Source organism: Akebia trifoliata, chromosome 4, assembly GCF_017979445.1.
Source record: "Akebia trifoliata isolate Shusen 1 chromosome 4, ASM1797944v1, whole genome shotgun sequence".
In the NCBI taxonomy this organism is placed as follows: domain Eukaryota; kingdom Viridiplantae; phylum Streptophyta; class Magnoliopsida; order Ranunculales; family Lardizabalaceae; genus Akebia; species Akebia trifoliata.
This window is the reverse complement of record NC_141378.1, coordinates 42404236-42424988: the sequence shown is the minus strand read 5'-3', so window position 1 is coordinate 42424988 and position 20753 is coordinate 42404236.

The following is a 20753-nucleotide window of genomic DNA, read 5'->3' as shown; positions in this document are numbered from 1 at the left end:
GACATTAATAATTTTGATGATTTAATCATAATGTTCGATTCAAATGTCCTTTTCACCATTATAAGTATTTTGGAAAGATCCATAGTGTCAAACTTGAAATTTTGAAATCATCACATGTCAATGTTGAGCATCAACCCTTCGATGCTTAATGCTTTGACTTATCAAAAGGTCGAGGTTCAACACTAAAACGTTGTCAGAACCTTTTAAAAGATTTAAGCGTCGAGATTCAACACTGAAATGTCAAACCTCGACAGATTTTTTATTTTTCAATTTTTGAGGCTTGGCACTTCATAAATCTTTTCGAAATATCTAAAATACATATATTACAGTGGCAAAACGGGCACTTGGATCAACCGCTATGACTAGAAAATCAGATCATGTGTAAAAAAGACCGATAACAACTTTTGTTGGATGAATATTTAAGAGAGTTGCTATTGTCATACCAAGTTTTACTAACGCCACACCAACCATGTGCAATTCTTTGATGATTTACATAGGATTGGTGTGGCATTAGTAAAAGTTGGTGAAGCAATAGCAACTCTCATATTTAAAAGAAAAAATATACACAAGTAATAATTAGACCATTAGCAATAATATTAGTTATATTAATAAAAATATATAATGCAACAATATATAGGTCCACAGTTGCTAAATGCTAGGGAAACACCAAAGCCCAGTTTGATAAAAAAGATAAAAACACACCATATAGGGACACATTTACAATAGCAAATACAAGAGCAGACACTATATATACTTGATTTAAGGCATTATTAACTACATAACGAGCAGCACTCCTCCAACAAACAACAGCAACAAAATGCAGCCAAACTGCAAAGATAAAAAAAAAAGAAGAAGAAACAAATCATGCATTAGAATATATTCATTATCACTCTAAAGAAGGTGTTTAATGTGAATTCAAAGCTTTTACCAAGAATTATAGATGATTTTTGAGTTGATCATAAATTAATGTTCAATCTAGACCATACACATGGCAGCTATACATCGTGAAATTTAGCAAGGAGGAGTTACAAAATGTGGGGGTAAGTTAGAGAATGAGGGAAGGTTTTTGCTGTTTAAAATGGCTTTTGGCTCATGTTAAAGTGGGGATCAATTTGGGAGAAACGCCGTGGGGGCTATGTAATCGTAATTTTGTAATCGACACAAGCCAAGGGACATAGCCCATGTTTCAAAGCGAATCCCGTTAAAATGGATTAATGAACCATGGGGATTCGTTAATGGGAATCAGTAGGTGAAGGCGGGTTTTGAACGTCGTGGAATCAACACTCACACACTTTGACCAAATTTTACAACGAGAGTAGCCATTAATTTCAAGTTGACCCATCTTGCTTTTTTCAATTTTCTACAAGAAGTAGGTTCAACAACTCAATAATAGAGCAGTTCCAGAAATTTTAAACTTAATTAATCCCTCATAAGCTTTTTCACCACAAACTAAAATATTGCAAATGGTGCCTTTATTTACATATGAAATACATTTTAAAAGTCAAACTTATGGATGGAGTCTATCCCATCTATCACCCTTCTATCTTTATTTGAACACGCAAACGTTTCAAGCAAATAGATTTTTCCATGCCAATCAAAAGGAAATTAGATTAAGAACAAACAATTGAGGGTATTTCTGTATTTTGACATGTCAAAGGGTGTAAAAATGCGTATTTCAGCTAGTTGGAGCCCGAAATGCTTATTTATGATCTCGGGGAGCCCGAAATACTAAAAACTTAGAAAAAAAAAATACATTTTTCTTAATGATCATTATTGATTCCTAGAAATTCATTTTTCTAGAGAGAAGTCTAGTTAGCTTGACTTTGAAGCGGCCAGCTGCAGGAATCCCCCCTTTACGTCACTCGTGGCCCTTTATATATTTTCAAATTCATGACATGTTCCTCTACATTTTTAATATTTGAGATTCTTGCTTATGTTTTCACTTATAGACTAATGAAAAATGACCTCAATACCCTAGTTGTCATCACTGTCATTTGAACAAACAATTAACCATTTTTAACAACATAGACTCTTGTGTGTGCAACAAAGTCATAAGGTTTCTAGGATCATAATAAGTCAACCACTTTCTATAGATGATAACAACAAACAAAGGGCAGAAAAGAAAATTTTGGGATTTTCAGCTACAAAAAAATAAAAATAAAAAACCCTAAAAACTGAGGTCCACTTGATATTAAAAAGGGATAGTTAAACATTGGATTGAAAATAAGAAAATAGAAATTAATCTTAAAATATCTTGGATAGAAACAGGGCTCCTGATTCATCTATTGCTCTAAATTCAACTGTGGTATAAGATCAAACATTTTGTTATTATGTGATCTGCAACAACTCAAACCATTATCAAAAAATTATACCATAGAAATAAAAATTTCATATATTCAATAGTCCATGTGCCCCAAACAGAGAATTTTACCCTAATCTTCAAAGAAATGGAGCTATTTAAAACCAACCACAAACATTGGATTGAAAATGAGACAATCAAATTGAGCTATTTAAAACCAACCACAAACAGAGAATTTTACCCTAATCTTCAAAGAAATGTAGTAACCAAAACAAACCATAAAGCATAAAAATTAAAAAAATTAAAAATCACACAAAACCAACCTCACCATGAGAATACCCAATACCCATACAATCATCAATCATGAGAAATAGTTACAAAAATTTGCAAAATTAATGAAATCAAAGACTATAACACATAAAAGAAGAAAACCCAAAAGGCATAATTGAGACTTGAGAGAGAAGAGATGACATACCACCCTTTTAAAACTGAGCAACAACTAGACTGATCTTGGTGAGGTGGTGGTGGTGTTGTTGGTGGTGGTGGTGTAGAAGGGTATACATCATTGAAGTACCCTTGATATCCAGGAGAAGGTGGGCCAGGGTACCCTTGACCTTGATAAGGTAGAGGAGGGTACGCTTCATATTTAGGTGGTGGTGGTGTTGTTATTGGTGAAGGGTGGTACCCTTGTGGATGATGAGGAGGAGGAGATCCATGCCCTTTAAAAAATCAAAATCAAAATATTTCAATTTTAATCATAATTCAACATATAAACAAAGAGAATTACAAATAAAATAGGCTTGTTAATCAAGGAAGAAGAGAGGGTTATTGGTTACCTGGTTGAGGGTAGGGATCTTGGGGGGCTTTTTGGTAACTCATTCTCTTTGATGAAAATATGGGTTTTGAAGAGTTTTAGAGTGAGAGAGTGAGAGAGAGAGAGAGAGAGAGAAAGGAAGAAGTGCAGACAAGACGGAGATATTAGTTTTTCGATATGGATATGGATATAGATGACAGAATTGAGAATTGGTCCCAATGGATGAGATTCTCCGCATGAAGATTTTAAGGGTTCTTTTAAAGTCCAACGTCGTTGGACACAAAATGTTCATAATCATTCAATTAATATTAAATAATTTACTATTTTCGTTACAGTCCAACTAACCCTTACTAAGTTAGTAAGAATTCTACCCAATACTAAGGGTCCTTGGGTTTGCCTTGTGGTATGCAAAAAACATGATCCAATGCTTCAAGACTGTAGAGTATAAATTCTACGAACTTTGAAAAAGAAGAAGTTATTTTTCATTGTCGAATTTTGATTTTAAATTTGGGAGTTCGATGAAAATTTTATAATCGTCCATTTTCAAAATGATGGATCAAGCCCAAAAGAAATTGTATTTTAAATTTTGAATTTTTTTTTGTGAAACTAAATTTTTCGATGAAATTTAGAGACCAAGGGTTCTGGTGTTGGATTGTTAATGTGGTAATCTATTTGAGCAAAATGATTCTTGATAAGACTTAAAATCTTACTAAGGTAGTAAGGAAAATGTCCTCTTTTCATTAACATAAAGTTGTGGGTTTATATGTATTGGAATTTATATAATAATATAATTGTTTATAATTAATTAAATGTAGATTTTAAAATTTTGAAATAGATAACCTAATTTTATATTATAGTTGTTCATAATATATTGCAATGACATTTTGAAATTTTAAAAAATTAATAATGATATTTTGTACTTTTAAAGTAGTGGGTGATTGCAAACATCCTATTTTGCGTTCGTCTAATCAGACAATATGTCACCTCAATTATTGTGGATTTCTAGTGATGAGTAGAGAAAATTTCAGATATTGAAAAAAGCTCGACCAAAACCTCTCCAAACCCCTCTTGGATTCCTTTGACTATTTCTTTGTTTTATCATAAGTCCTTCGTGGTTTCTCTCCTCTTTCGACATATTTGACATATAAATTATGCACGCTTAGAATCATTACCACACTTCAACGACCTTAGAGATTACGCTACGATAAGCACACGCAACATCGAGACTTAAAGATAATCACACTGGGATCAAACGAAATTTCTCATCTACATTTGCAAATAAAAATGACTAGAATACCCTCAACATTAGACTCATATTTAGAGACCATGTTAAGCTAGGAACACGTAATTTTAAGACATAGAAATCATTATCGTTAGATAAAATAAAGTTTTTCGCCCATATTTGAGAAATTCGATAAAAGTGACAAAAATGCCCAGGACACACGAAACACAATTAGAAACCACATTATCGGACACATGAAGCAATACCTTGGAACAAAATAAAATATTTTGTAAATCATTTCACAAAATTTTGTAAAATTTTCAAAAGTGGCCCAAATGCTCATAACATTAATAATAAAAAAAAACATGAAACTGTCAAATTCACTGCAAAGATCTGATTTCGAAATGCCACAGAACCTCAAAGACAATTAGTCGATCTCGATGAATGGTAAAAACATTTAAAAAGATTTCTTAAAGAAGAAGCTAATAAAAAATTGAAACCAATAATTTAAAACTTGAATCCATAATTAAAATATTTAATAAATAATAAAATTTTAAACAATTGAAATCATTTAATAAGAAAATAATTATAAAAAAAACTCAGAATAACAAAAAAAAAAAATGCAAAAAGAAATTTTCGATAATAAACAAATGAAAATCTGCAATTTTAACCTAAGAAAAAATAGTAATAAACAAATAGTGGGGTCCACCCCCTCTATGTGTTTTATTTGTTTGATCAAAATGTAGGGAATGGACTTCATCGAATTCTAAACAAAATCTTGCTATGAATAAAAAAAATTCCAAAAGACAAAATTAATTCTAAAAAACCTTCATACCTTGAGTATCAAAAACTAGGATTAAAACAAACACTTTACTAAAATGGCTTTCAACGTACCATGCGTTGCCATTTGAGTGGACCCACAAGATTTTTGGCAAGCAAATCCCTAGCTAATCCAATGTAATTTCTCACAAAACAAGGTGGAAATTTTATATGATATGTGGGTCCCATGTTTTTTTTTCCTTTTTTTTTAAGACCTTCCCTCAAATAACTTTTTTATAAATGATGAGATGAATGTAAAACTTAAGAGAAAAGAAATAGTCTACAAAGACGAAAAAAAAACTATACAAAGCAAGACCCCAAAGAACTTATAAAAGAGGGGGACTCGTTCATTCAAGGGGGCCACATTTGATCTCTCCCATTGGTAACCTTTTCTCTCTCTCCATTCAAGGGGGCCACATTTGATCTCTCCCATTGGTAACCTTTTCTCTCTCTCTCTCTCTCTCTCTCTCTCTCTCTCCATAGTCCCTTTCCTTTTTCTTAACTTCTCTTCCTCCCTCATCCCACCAGAGGAATTTATGTATTTGTGAAGATACACATTTGGGGTTACATCCTTGGGTTTTTTTTTTAATATCTATGACTCGTCGGGCTTGGTTCAATTCTCTTTCTTCAAATTTTTTCATGCATTTTTTCCTTCCCCATTCTTTAATAGGACCTTACTTAGATTTTAGAAGGATCAAATATTTTCATAATTAAACGAGAGTCATTACAATTAACAAAAATGAAATTTTACAAATAATCAATTTCGGTGTCCATTCACACCCATTTTTTAAAATGAATGATAGCAATTCCAATCCATGTAGAAGTAAGGTTTTCTCAAAAAAAACTAAATGTGTACAGTACCTAACCCCACAACCTCCCAGCTAGCCTCACACCATACTTAACCTCAACCTAATCAATCATCTACCTACTCGTTACCAATTTCAAACTATACCTTACCCCTAGACAACATACAATCAACTACTGTCTTTCCACAAATCGTGTAACACCCCGAATTTTTAATTTGTATCTCGAGGAAAAATAAATATGGAATTTTAAGAAAATCTTGAAAATGGAATTTAGGGGTAAAACTTTAGGATGTTTCTAATCATTTTTAATGGAATCTGACATCACCATTAGATTCAAAATGATCAAAAAACATACTTTAGCCTGTAAGTACGCTCAAATGCGAGTTCGAATATAAAAGTTGTAAAATCCTCGATTACCGGATCGGACCAGACTAAAACAGTGATTTTTTGTTAGAACAATAATTTTTAAAATTCGATCATACCATTGGGTTCATAACGAAAAATTATTCAACATGGACTATTTATTTGTCATTTTTGGAGATCAGGAAGTCGAATTATCGCCAAAAACGAAAACGACATCAAGTTTAGGAGTCACATCAGGCCAAAAATATAAATTTTTTATGGAGACATAATTTGTAGAAATTAACTATACCATTAGATCCGGAACGAAAAATTAGGCGAAATAGAGTATTCATTTGTTAATTTTGGAGTCCGGATGATCAAGTTATCATCGATCAAAACAATTGACAAAATACCAAATTCGTCCCAAATTTTATATAAATAAAAATTTTAATTTTTTTTTTATAAACTCGTCTTCCCCAAACCGTCCAAACAGCCGAGAGTTTAAAAAAAACAAAAAAAAAAAAAAGCGAAAAATTTGTTTTCCTTTCGATCTTCCGTCTTAGATCTCTCACAAACGGTTCGTCGTTGACGACCGACATAGAAGGGAGAAATGTCCATAGCTACGTTCTCTACAAAACCCACCTAATCTTTCTTCGTTTCACTTTCTATTTCATCCGATATCGTCAAAAATCAGTCGTATTTGGATACGGAAATTTCGAAACTCTGACCTCGAATTTCGTCCGTTTCGGGATCAAACCGTCTTCCGACGCAGAAGGGAGAAACGTCTGCAGCCTCATTCTTTACATAACCCACCCAAATTCCTTCCGTTTTCTCTTGATTTTCACCCCGTATAGTCAAAAATCAGCCGTATTTTTATACGGAGATTTCGTAACTTCGACCTCGGTTTTCATCGATTTCAGGGTCAAACCGACTTTCACCGTAGAAGGAAGAAGAGACGAGCACATCAAGATCTTCTAAACCACCAGGTCGGTTTCGAAAATCAACCGCTTCGAAGTTCGGTCCGTCTAGATTTTCGTACCAATCACCTCGATTTCCGCGCACGTGCTTCAATTCCGTCGTCTAGTGATAGTAAGGAACTCTTAATTTCTATTAGTAATCATAGATTGTGAAAAATGCATTTAGGATTTTATTGAAAAAAAATTTGGATGTATTTCCGAAATGTAGAATTGTTTTGTTATTTCAAAAATTCACGTCAGAAATTGCATGATTGATATGTTTAATTGTATTTTTACAAATTATACGTGGGTAGGGCATTTTAACGGGTTATTTCCATAAATTGGGTCTTATGCATTGCTCGGACCCTGTTTTGATATGAAATTTGTATTTTTCCAATATTATTGATAGAAATAAATTCTATAGTTGGAAAATGTGATTTAATATTTAGTGAACTCATATTGAGTTGATGAATATCAGAAAATGGATATTTTATTGAAGAGATTGAAAACTGTAAAAATTGGAAAAAGGGAAAAAGGGTATGAAACGGTAAAGTGTCAAAGTCACATGAGAGGTGATGTCTGCATTTTACGTTGTTGTGTTGTGTGTAGGTTGGTGAACAGATATCCAGGGATAATATTGTTAGTTGCATGTTTATTTAAATTTCTGTTAGCGCGAGGCGTTGTTTATTTTCCGTTATGTTATTTATTTTAGGCCGGGTGGCCACACTTGCATGGTAGGAAACTGGATATCCATTCTCAACCTTGTATTGTTAATTTCTCTTTTGTTTTCAAATGAAAATGACATATATATGTAACTATTTTGTGAACTGTTAAAGAGTTTGTGAATGCCTGAAGGGATAGTGCATCATATCATCCGGAGTGGTGTACTAACCTGGGATGTACGGTAGGGACCACCAAGCTCATACGTGGTATGGGACGCGTATGAGAGTGGAGTCACAACTGGAATCCGGGATATTCCTCTCTATCTTTACCAGTGAACTTGTAATGTAAAGGTGGTCGTATACGAATAGTTTGTATATTTGGGAATCACATGCACGCCTGATAGGTATAGACAAAGATGATTAGTCAGTGATCACTAACAATCTATAGTAGTCGAACATTCTGACACATCGAAAAGAGACCCATTGCTTACGGTCACGTCAAACGGCCAGCTTGAACCGGATAAATGGTCAACCAAGCGTGGTAAACAGCGACCAGCCACAAAATCAGGAACTAAAAGCCAGAGAAGAATTGTAACATCATGTCCCGACTGGGAGCGATCCAGTAATGAATCCCAACTCTCTAATTCCAATACTCCACCATTGTGTATTATGTATCTGTTGCTTATTTTGATATATAAAATGAAATGCATGTTTAATATTTCCATTTGATCAATTAGATTTGTATAAAAAGAGAATGTTATAGTGAGTAATGATGATCGGTGTAATGTGAGTTTTAAAATGTTTAGTTGTTCATCCCTGGCTATATGTACCAGTTAATCGTAATTTTCTACTGTAAAAATTTTATTTATTTTAAAATGATTCAGTATGTTTATTCGTTCATGTTAGGAGAGGTTATTGGTAGAAATTATTGCTTCCTTACTGGGTAACCATTGTTACTCACCTTTTCCTTCTCCATTTTTTAGTTTCAGATCCGGAGCTTGGCGAAGCAGGTGTAGAATACGAGCGAGGACTATCTGGTAGGTCAGATAGAAGACCAGAGTCCGTTACCTGGTGAGTATTTGGGTTATTACCCCTAGTGGTGTCGATTTGTCTAAGAGCACTATATAGATTTTGATTTTGAGCGTTAAGAATTTTGTTAGAGTGAGGAATTCCTATATAATCGTGTATATAAACTTCTTCTTCCGCATTCTGATCTATCGTACGATATTAGACGTGTATAAGCTTCCGATAGTTATTATATTACGCATGTATATGCAGGATTGTATGTCGTTTATTAGGTGCAAGTTGAACACCTTGGAATGCTAACATAAACAGAGGAGACCATGCCGAAATTTCGAGGTGCCACTTAGTACCTCAAGATCTGACATGGGGATTTGTGTTAGTGTTTGGTGGGGCGCCACAAATCGTGACCCGATCAAAGGTTGGTGTTTATAAACCCAAAACTTTTCCTAATTTTATGACCCATCTTGCCACCAAACACCCACTTCTCACCTGCTTGACTGCAATTTTGTCTCCAATTGATGAATCCACTTATTATACGATTGCTTCCAGAGGTCCTCTATGGTGCACTGCTATGAGTGAAGAGTTCAATGCCTTGTAGAAATATGATTTTATTGAGAATTCTTGGATTAATATTACAAAATCCCTAATAGGGTATTTATAGACATTACATCAATCAAGATATATAAAAACTACCTAATATAAATATTCTAGAATATCCTCCATGATAACCTTCCGTTTGTGATGAGATACGCTAACAATGATACAGTATATCCCATGCATCGTAATACAATACATCTTATTCACTAACATCATCCCGCAATTGCACATTTCTTTGAAAATGAATATGTAATTGATTTTGTTGAATAATTGTTTGATCTTATTAACGGATAAGTTCATTGATTGTCGAAATCCTAATCATGCTTGCTGGGAGTCATCGTCTGTCTATGAAGTCCATAACTGTCACATTCCGCTCTTTTTGAGTCTGTTGGAGCCAATGGTTTATTAAACCAGATTTGTCATGATCTCTCCCAGAAACATAAAGAGTAAGATTGTGCCATTTAAATGAAAAACTCTCGTTGGAGAGATTTTAGATAGAAAAAAAAAATGAAATCATGTAACATGAATGTGTGAAATAGGAAAATTTGTAGAGATATAGAAAGAGTTGTGATTTTTTTATTGGAAAAACAAAGAAGCTAAAATAATAGCAAAGAAGAAAATAAAAGATATCTAGGTCCGGAACATAGAGAAAGATGGTATTTTTTTTTACATACTAATAACGTAAACAAAATTATCAAGGCTTGGCAATGGCGATGGTGGTGGCGCCATCGTCGAAGAGCAGTGCACTAAGATCGATGTGGCCAGTGGAACTTGAACTCTGATATCATGTAGAAATATGATTTTATTGAGAATTCTTAGATTAATATTACAAAAGTCCCAATAGGGTATTTATAAACATTACATCAACCAAGATAAATGAAAACTACCTAACATAAATATCCTAGAATGTCCTACTTGATATATTCTAAATATCAATATATATTTTAGAATATCCTCCATCACAACCTTTCGTTTGTGATGAGATATGCTAACAATGATACAGTATATCTCATGCATCGTAATACAATGCATCTTATTTTCTAACATGCATTACTTCACAATGGCACCTAGAGCCTTATCCGTACCTCACCACACCTCAATATCATTAGACGTAAGTGGGTTTTTAAACTAAAAAAGAAAGCATACTGCACCATTGATCGGTGTAAGACTTGATTAGTTGCCAAAGGCTTCAATCAATATCCAATCTCAATTACGATGAAAACTTCAATCATATGATTGATTCTAAGTCCCAATGTTATATTTTTCTAGTGTCACGAGATTTCTAGGTTATCAAAATATGTAACGGTCTTAAGCGTACGTACTTGCTAAATCGAGTATAAAGTGTAGCGATCCTAAGCGTGCATAATTTTCTATGTCGAGTCGTAACAAGTGAGAAATGTGAAAAGACTAGAAACGAAAAAATTAGGAAAAGGAACTCTCAAGCTTTCAAGTTCTTTGCGTTTATCATTAGGAATCCATAACAATCGAATAACGAATTGTTGAGTTAGGCAGATTCAAAAATAGGGTGCTATACCGAATCAAATAAAAATTTTGATTAATTTATTTGGTTGTTAATATTTATTTGAAAAATATAAATAAAATTTTTATTTATTAAAAGCTATTCATAAATTTAATATAATCTTATTTGACTTAACTTGTTAATTTTTTAGTTGAATTAATTCGATAAACATTCAAGTTGAATTTTAAAATTATGTTGTAACAATTAAAAAATATTTTTTATATTTTAATAAATCTAATATACGTAGATCAAATCAATTTAGTCATCATCATCTTTGTGAGTTAAGATTACTAATTTTGAGAAGAGAAAATAAAGAATTTTTTATTATTATTTTGTTTATATCTTTTTTTCATGATCTATAAGAGATAATCATATCATTAATTTTAAAACATAAAAGTACCTCATATTTTCTCAAATAAACACGTTTATTTAAACCTCAAATATAATTGAAAGGGTAATTATGATATTTTTGCTTCAAAAATTATTTTAGACTAATATTTGATAAAACGAATATTAAAGAGTCCATATCTTTTTGAGTCATGATAATCTGACGCCCCCCCCCCCCCCCTTACACACCCATCACAAAATCATAGATCATTTGCCTCGGGATACACAAGAAAAAGATTTATGGTTCTACATATCTCGACGCAAATGATCTACGATTCTGTGATGGGGCATCAGACAATCATTATTCTATCTTTTTAAAAGGGATTTTTTGGTATATATTTTCAAAAAATAGGTTTTTGCAGTTATTGTTCCAAATATATATAATCGATTGTCAGGAATTATCTTTGATGATGCATGACTTATCCTCTCAATGTGTATTTGATCTCGATTATTAAATTTAAATTTAAATTTTAGATTTTAATTTAACAATTGAGATTCCATATTTTTTTTTTAATATTCCTTTTTCATCAGCCACACAAAATGATATAATATAACACATTATTCAATAAATAAATTTAAAAAATAAATAAATAAATAACAAGTTATACAACTAAGAATGCATTATGGTGAGACACAAAACATATATGTTAAAGAGAGCATCCCTGCTTTCTTCATTTAAATTAACAACATAACTATGATTGAATGAATCCTCATGTCAAAATGCTTGGTTAAGTCCTACATAGATTAATTGGATCATCTTATATCATTAGCAATAAATTCATAGTATTGTGTTAGAGTATTAAATGTGAATTAGTGTAATAAGGTGTAATAATGTAAGGCTGAGATGAGAGGCAAATCATAGTTTTATTTTTTGATGTAATCAACATCAAATTCCTAGTGAAATCCCTAGGGAACATCCTGTCATCTCAGCTGTACGTGTACCAATGACTTTCCTAAAAATAAAGAATGGTAATCTTTAAATACCTCATTTACAAAAACACTTTCCTTACAAACTTAATAAAATTTTAAGTATTACTAAGGATCGTTTTGCAAAAATAAATTACTATTTTGACAATTTAATATCTGACAGTGGCCTGGATTTCATGGAAAAACTCGGATAAAAAATTAATTTTTTTTTACTCCATCTAAGTTTTCAAATTTTTTTATTTTTTTTTTGAAAATTCAAAGAATTTTATCCTCTACAACCCCCTGAATCATCGCATCATGGGTTTGGATGCCACAAGGTGAGCCCAAGAGACCCTTAGTAAGAGTGGAATCCTTACTAATTTAGTAAGACTAGTTGGGCTGCCTCATTTGATATGATAGATGTAGATTGGCGTGTTATAGAAACAGTTGATGGCAGGAATGATGCGATTTTCAATGTGGTCGGTGAAAAAGTAAAGATTTAATTGGTTACGAAGGATCATTCTTATGGGAAATGTCTTTGCCACTTCAAAGTTTTGGTGATGTGACACGGTTCTCTATATTTATTTGAGATTACCTCGTAATTTTTCAAATTGATGATTTATCCTTTAATTTTAGTCTTCTTTTACAAATCAATAAAATAATAACTTCAATGTCCTCATTATCACCACTATCATTATTACTATCATCACTATATTATTATCTTCATCATCATCAATTTCATCATCACCATCACTTTCATATTATCAAATTTTTTATTTTCAGATATTTGAAATGAGACGGAGAACAATACACAAAGCATATGTCGCATATTTTCTATTTATCGAATTTTTGTTGTAATCCGAATTGTTGACATGGTAGTACACGAATAATTATAGATTTATTTTCTCGAGATACAAGTTAAAAAATTTACGATTCTCTATGCACTACCACTTCAACACAGTGTCCAAAGGGAGTCCACATCATTTTCCTTCTTTTTTTTTTTTCCATTATAGTTGGTGATAACCCTTGAAGATTCGGTCTTCTCTCATCGACATCAACTAATAGAAAATGACTTCAAAATCTTTGAATTTTCTATCTAAAATCAGTTTATTGTTAAGCTCACGTCCATGACATGAAGATAGTGGTGATGATGGTGGTGGCCGTGACTCACGATGATGGTGGTGGTGATGGTGATGGTGAGGATAGTGATGGCATTAAGTGCCATGTCATCATCACTTAAATATATATATATATATATATATAGGGAAATGTTCAGCAACAAACATTTTGACAAATATTTTGGCAAAATATTTGTCAAAATGTTTGTTAGAGATTTTGGAATGGGCTGATTTTTGGTGAGGATGATCTCTATGGTGAAGAGATCATCATCACCAAAAATCAGCCCATTCCAAAATCTCTAACCCATGTTTTGAAAAATATTTTGCCAAAATGTTTCTTGATGAACGGGACCCATATATATATATATATATGGGAAATGTTCAGTAGCAAACATTTTTCAAAACATGGGTTAGAGGTTTTGGAATGAGCTGTTTTTTTGTGAGGATGATCTCTACGGTGAGGAGATCATCATCACCAAAAATCAGCCCATTCCAAAACTTCTAACCCCATCAAAATGATTTACAAAAAAGGGATGGTCCACGATTTTTCAACTTGTAAACTGAGACTAGAAGTTTTGGAATGAGCTGATTTTTTGTGAGGATGATCTCCTCACTGTAGAGATCATCCTCACCAAAAATCAGCCCATTACAAAGTCTCTAACTCATGTTTAGAAAAATGTTTTGTCAAAATGTTTGCCAAAATATTTGTTGTTGAACGGGATATATATATATATGGGTCCGTTCAGCACCCTAAGTTTTACCACACACTTTAACAAACGTGTTTTGTCTTACATGGGTTAGAAGTTTTGGAACGGGCTGATTTTTGGTGAGGATGATCTCTATGGTGAGGAGATCATCCTCGTCAAAAATCAGCTCATTCCAAAACTTCTAACCCCGTAAAAAATGGTTTACAAAAAATGGATGGTCCACGATTTTTCAACGTGTAAACATGGGGCTAAACATTTCGGAATGGGCTGGTTTTTGGGGAGGATGATCTTCTAATCATAGAGATCATCCTCACCAAAAATCAGCCAATTCCAAAACTTCTAACCCATATAGGACAAAAAACGTTTGTTAAAGTGTGTGGTAAAACTTAGGATGCTGAACATTTCCCTATATATATATATATATATATATATAGGGAGGAACTTGAAATATCAGAAAAATGTATAAGAGGTTAGGGTAGGGTACGTAGTAAATTTGAGAGAACTTAAATGTGACACGTAGAAGCGCTTGAATGAGATCTGATATATGGAGGTATCGAAGATCTTGATCCACATATGGGGCCATGGATGCCGATCAGTCTAGCCAAGTTTTTCATCAGTTTTGAGAGTTAAATCTCTTTATAATTTCTATGTTTTTCTTTGAGCTTAAGCAGTATTTTAGTAGTTTAGTACTGTTATTGTTTCTGAACAGGGGTGGGTGGAGTCAGGATTTTCTTGGAGTGGGAACCTATATAGAGTTTTGGGGTAAAATAATGATTTTCTGACTCTCACATTCATTGTCCACGTGGCTGTCTATAGAATCATAGATCTTTCCTTCCTTTAGATACATTACAGCACAATTCTTAAAAAATGTGCAGCTGTGTATCCCAAGGAAAAAAAATCTATGCGTCTAGGCACAGCCACATGGGGAGATGAGTATGGGGGTGTATATCAGAGGGTCGAGTCAGACAATCATGACTCTTTGCGGGAAGGTTGAAGAATTTGAAGATAACTGGTGATAGAAGACCAAAGTCAAGGGGACAATGTCATCAATTTAATACGTATCTCAATGTGGTAATGCAAAATGACCTCATTACCCTTATCCTCAACTTGAAAGCAAATTCAATTTGCATTCTTTTTTCAAAACCTGTCATCTTGAAGTTCTTGGATTACTCTAATTGTCAACCTTAAGATTTGTTTAAGCTACTTTTATCTTTTAAATATAAAGAAGGAAATCGGATTTTTAAAGGAGCCCAACTAGTTGCACACCACTAGTAGTTGGTTGCACATCAATCTTAAAAGATAATCTTTTTTATAACATCTATTTTAACCTACTAATTGCACTTCATTATTAGTAACATTAAGATTTAGGGATGTATTCACTTTCTCATGACTTCGTCTTCTCTGCTCATGTAAATTGTAATCATGCTTGTTATACGATCAAGAATTTTTACAAAAATTATTGAACCTATAATAATTTATGTGAATGCGATTAAAGAAGAAGAACGAAAAACAAAAAGTCAAAGAAGTGCAATATTCTTATTTTTATTTTTATTTTGAGTGCAACGATCCAAATTGAGTGCAAAGGAGAATCTTTTAAGTGATGGAGAGCAATTGGTAGTGAGTGGTGTGCAACTGGTCAGTCCCTTTTAAAAGTATAAGATGAAGATATTTTGTAGAGTAAATACTAAGATTTTATACAATGGATTAAGGTAATGATCAAAATTAGGATTGTCAATGGGCGGGTTTGGAGTTCGAATCAAATAAAAATGTCTAGAATTCAATTCTTTTTAATGAAAAAAAAAAAAAAAACACTCATTTTTTACCAAAAAAAATTGCATATTCGAAGATTATCCTATTGAATTTGCAATTAATGTCTTAATTGAGTTAAATTCTAATTATAAACATATTTTACTTTTATTAGAAAAAATGTTAATATAAATAATATTTTATGAATATTTCCAAAATATATAATAATGGGCTGGGTTCTGGGCGCACTAGTTGGCCATAGTCCAACTTGGATTTAACATACCGAAGCTCAGTCCAACCAATGGAGGCTCAATATGAAGGGCCTAACTCTTGTTTTGTCGGGCAGGCTGGGCTGGGTTAGCAGGCTAGTGGACTCAATTGACACCCCTTTTCAAAATGAGGGATTAAGGACGATCTTATATATAGATTAGCGTTGATTTTTTACAAAGACGGTTTTTTAAGAAGGAAAAAAAAAAAGTTTTTTTTTTTTTTTTACAATTTGAAAATAAGGGTATTTTAGTTATGTTTTAATAGTTTAGGAAATAAGAAAAAGTCAAAGAAAGCATGTCTCTTGAAAACTCCTATATCTCAAATATTTACCAATTTCAAATGGGCTGTCTAAATCAACTCATCTCAAATGAGATAAACCATTTAACTCGATTTTCAATTATTTATTCATATATATTTATAACGAAATTATTATAATTTTTTATAAAATGAGGTAGATTAGCAGATGTTTAATTAGAAAATCATACTTTACTTACATAATAAATATTTAAATCTTAAAAAATATATATTTAATTAAAATATACAAAATTCTAATGGACTCGAATAGGTTTTACTGACTCAGGCAAGATTTTAAAAATACCATCATAGTAATCATTTGTTTGTCTCACGAGATTTTGCACATGTAAGATGCCTCGTCTATCTGTATCATTCGTGGATCGTACTGAGATGACTCGCCCTAGTCATCTTGGTCTCGGGGCAGATTTAAAACCACGGCTGATCTACTACCCCAACTGATAGTCTCAGCGTGAAGCCTTAAGGGTTCTTCTAAGGTCCAACGTCATACATGATCATTAAAAAAGAAATTGTGATAATCTGACACTCTTTTGTTACGCTCTCTGACCTGATAGTTCACAGAACCATAAATCTTTATCCTTGTGTATCCCGAAGCCAAGGATCTACAATTCTATGAAAGGAGCATACACAGAACGTTAGATTATCAACCCTTAAAAAAACACTAATTTACTATTGATTGTGGCATGTTCTAATGTTCTAACCCGCATGTATTACAAAATTGGGATTTATGAAATATTATAATTTCTTATAATTAATTAAATATATTTTTTTTAATTCACTATATAATCTAATTTTATATCATACTCTATCATTTAACATATTACTAGCTCGTCTTGGAAATTTAAATTAGTTATTACGACAATTGTGAATTTGCATAGAACCTTTATCACAATATAAAAGTGTATGATAAGAAGGATATTTTTGTACTTTTAAAAAATTACTGATATGATTATAAGGAAAATATTGTCAGGTAAATGATTTGCGCATGCAAGTCCATTTCCACTGTTTGAGTACATCATAGAAAATTTCGTGGAAAATAAAAATCATAAACTTTATAAAAACAAATTCTGAACTTCAATTGTATAAAAGCCAAAAACTTTATAACGGCTGATTTCTTCTGCATCCCACTACACCATTCAAGAACATTCAATCATCGTTGGCCTTTGTTCGTAAATTTTTTTTTTTTAAATAGTACTATAGAGACAGATTTTTTCACGGCCATAGAATTTATATATTTTTAATATATATGTAAGGGAATATCAACGTCTAATACTTCATGAAGACGTTAGCATGGTCCAAAACTTTTTTTTCAATAATACCCCTCCTTATTTTGTCTTTTAGTAAAAAAGACAAGATATGCTAGTCTTTTACATAATAAATACCACGAGCCTTTAGGTATTTTCAATTAAAACTCTTTGTTGTAATAATACTTTAGCAATCAATGCCAATATAATAAATGTACTTATGATATAAAAAATTAATATACTCTTGTCTTTTTCACTAAAAAACAAAACAATGAGAGGTATTATTAAAAAAAAAGTGTTAGACAATGGTAACGCCCTCATTAGGTCTTAGATGTTAATATTCCCCATATATATATGGAGAATGCTAACGTCTAATACTTCATTCGGACGTTAACATTGTCAAATGCTTTATTTTTCCAATAATACCTTATTCATTTTATCTTTTAGTGAAAACAAATAGGGTTATGTTGATCTTTTACATATTATATGCTTGTTTACATTTATTGCAACAAAACATTTAATTCAAAAGATTAAATGCCTTAGCATTTAATACAAAAGAGACACTTATTAGTTATATAAATAAGTATTGATTATGTTAAAAAAAAACTAGCATACCCTTGTCTTCTTCACTAAATAGCAAAATAGGTTTGGGTATTATTGAAAAAAAAAATGTTGAAGAATGCTAATGTCCCATGAGGTCTTGGACATTAGCATTCCCCTTATAAAAATTTGTATTAAACGTTCATGTTTTTTTTGATCCACCTCTATAACGGTGGTCATTAAATGACTAATGATTTTTCGTATTTTAAGGTTCAACTTGTTAAAAATCTATTCTTTTGTCCCCAAATTGGTATTAAATTTTAAGATTAAACTTGTTAAAAATTGTGAGTCATAGTCTCACATGGCAAGAGTATCATGACCTTGGGTTACATATAAACCCAAGACAATCCTCACCTTATAAGTTGTTTTGTGAGGATGAGTTGGACCCATGGGCTTCTACATGATACTAGAACGGGCAACCAAAGGGATGTAGGAAATACATGAGGGGAATGTGAGTGATAGTCCCACATCACCTAAGTATCATGACCTTGGACTACATATAAACCTAACCTGAGGCAATCCTCACCTTACAAGCCGATTTAATAGGATGACTTAGGCCCACGGGCTATTACAAAAGTATATGACTTTATCAAGCCATGAGAAGGTACCTTTAAGAAAATCTAGAAATCTTCGTCAACATAAACAACCATCATTATCACCCATTGGTCAGCCATTATTTATAGCGATGAGCCCAACATTTGCATAGAAAAAAATTAAGATTATCATTCAACCATCGTTAGTACTTAGCCCTCACTAGAGAACATCGTGGCTCCACCCGTGTACCATCACCATCAAAAGTCAGATGGGAAAACCATTCTTGCTTAAGAATTAAGGGTAAGGGTTTGGTCATCCATCATCCATCATCTCTGGACAAGACTCACCTCTACTATTTTATCTTTTATTAGAAAGGAATCCTAACAGCTCACACGTTCAAGGTCGAGAATTGAGATTCCTGAGAAGAATACAAGGTGCCATTTGCTTATATTATAAGAAATTAAAGAGTTTGAGATGGGACGAAAGATGAATTAATATGTAGGTTACTACGACATCTAATGGAAATAGACATGTGGAGAGTAACTTTTCCAAGATTCTTGACGAATAAAGACCAACAACTCAATAATACACATTAGGGGTCCCAGCTAAGACTGTAGGAAAAATATATATATTTAATAAAAATTACTATCAAGAGATCAATTTTCCTTAAAAAGAAAACAAGTAAACAAACCAATAAAAATGTCAAAAGAGTAAGATAATCAGGTTGAATACAAGGATCTCCCTACAATTTTGCGGCCTTTTAGCATCTACGCCAACTTTTCCTGTTAATTATTGATTCTTTTAATCAATTTTCATTGGAATCGAATTTTCCATCAATTGGAAATAAATGATTTTCTCACATTATTTTCTCTATAATCAAACACAGAATAAAGAAAAAACTAAGGACTATAAATGCACTTCACGAAGATCAACTGCTACGACCAACTCTCATGCATAATTATGATTAATTTGATTGTTTCTATTGCCACAGCAACTTTTACCAACACCAAATTAACTCTGTGCACTTCTTTGGTGAGTTACATATGGATTGGTGTGGTAATAGTAAAAGTTGGTTTGATAATACTAACTCAGTTAAATTTTAAACCATAGCGAGAACACCCTTTATGAGTGCTTAGGTTCTTTTTTTTTTTTTACCATAAACAGTAGTTATATATCTTATAAGGGTACAATATTAATTTCAAATATTGGTGAGACCCAGTTAAAATTTCCACAAAAGTTAAGGGGACCCGTACAAGTTGCATATCAATTCCCATTGAAGTGACATGCATGGTTAACCAAATTTGTGTAGATTTTGGAGGTAAAAAATATAAAGGAGGCCCATTTGAAGCAATTACAAGATTTTACTTTTTACCGCATACGTCCTATAAACTTGTTTATGCAACATTTTTCTTCTAAGCAATTATAGACACAAAAATTAAGGCTACATGGCCATGCATAAGCAGTGAATTTGTGTAGTTTTCCTGTTTTGCAATTCTTTGCATAGTTAACTTCTATATAAAATCAGGTTTGACCCGATCCATACATGTTCCGATTGCTAATGGATCGGGTCTGGCTCTTAATATTGAGATTCTATTAAAAAACCTGAAATAAATAAGGGTCCTAACACTTAACTAACGAATCAGCCCCAGATCCAATCCTTATTGGATCAGTACAAAATAAGCCATGATCCAATTCTAGACCCGATCCATTGATAGTCAAACATCAACCAAAAAAAAATTCACAAACGACCCCACAACGGAGATATAAACATACACCCAAAGTGTGCAAATAAATTTTTTTTTAAGTTTTTTAAGATCTCCACTCGCAATTGAATTTAGCTTTTTCAACGTGGCCTTAAACCTAATAAATT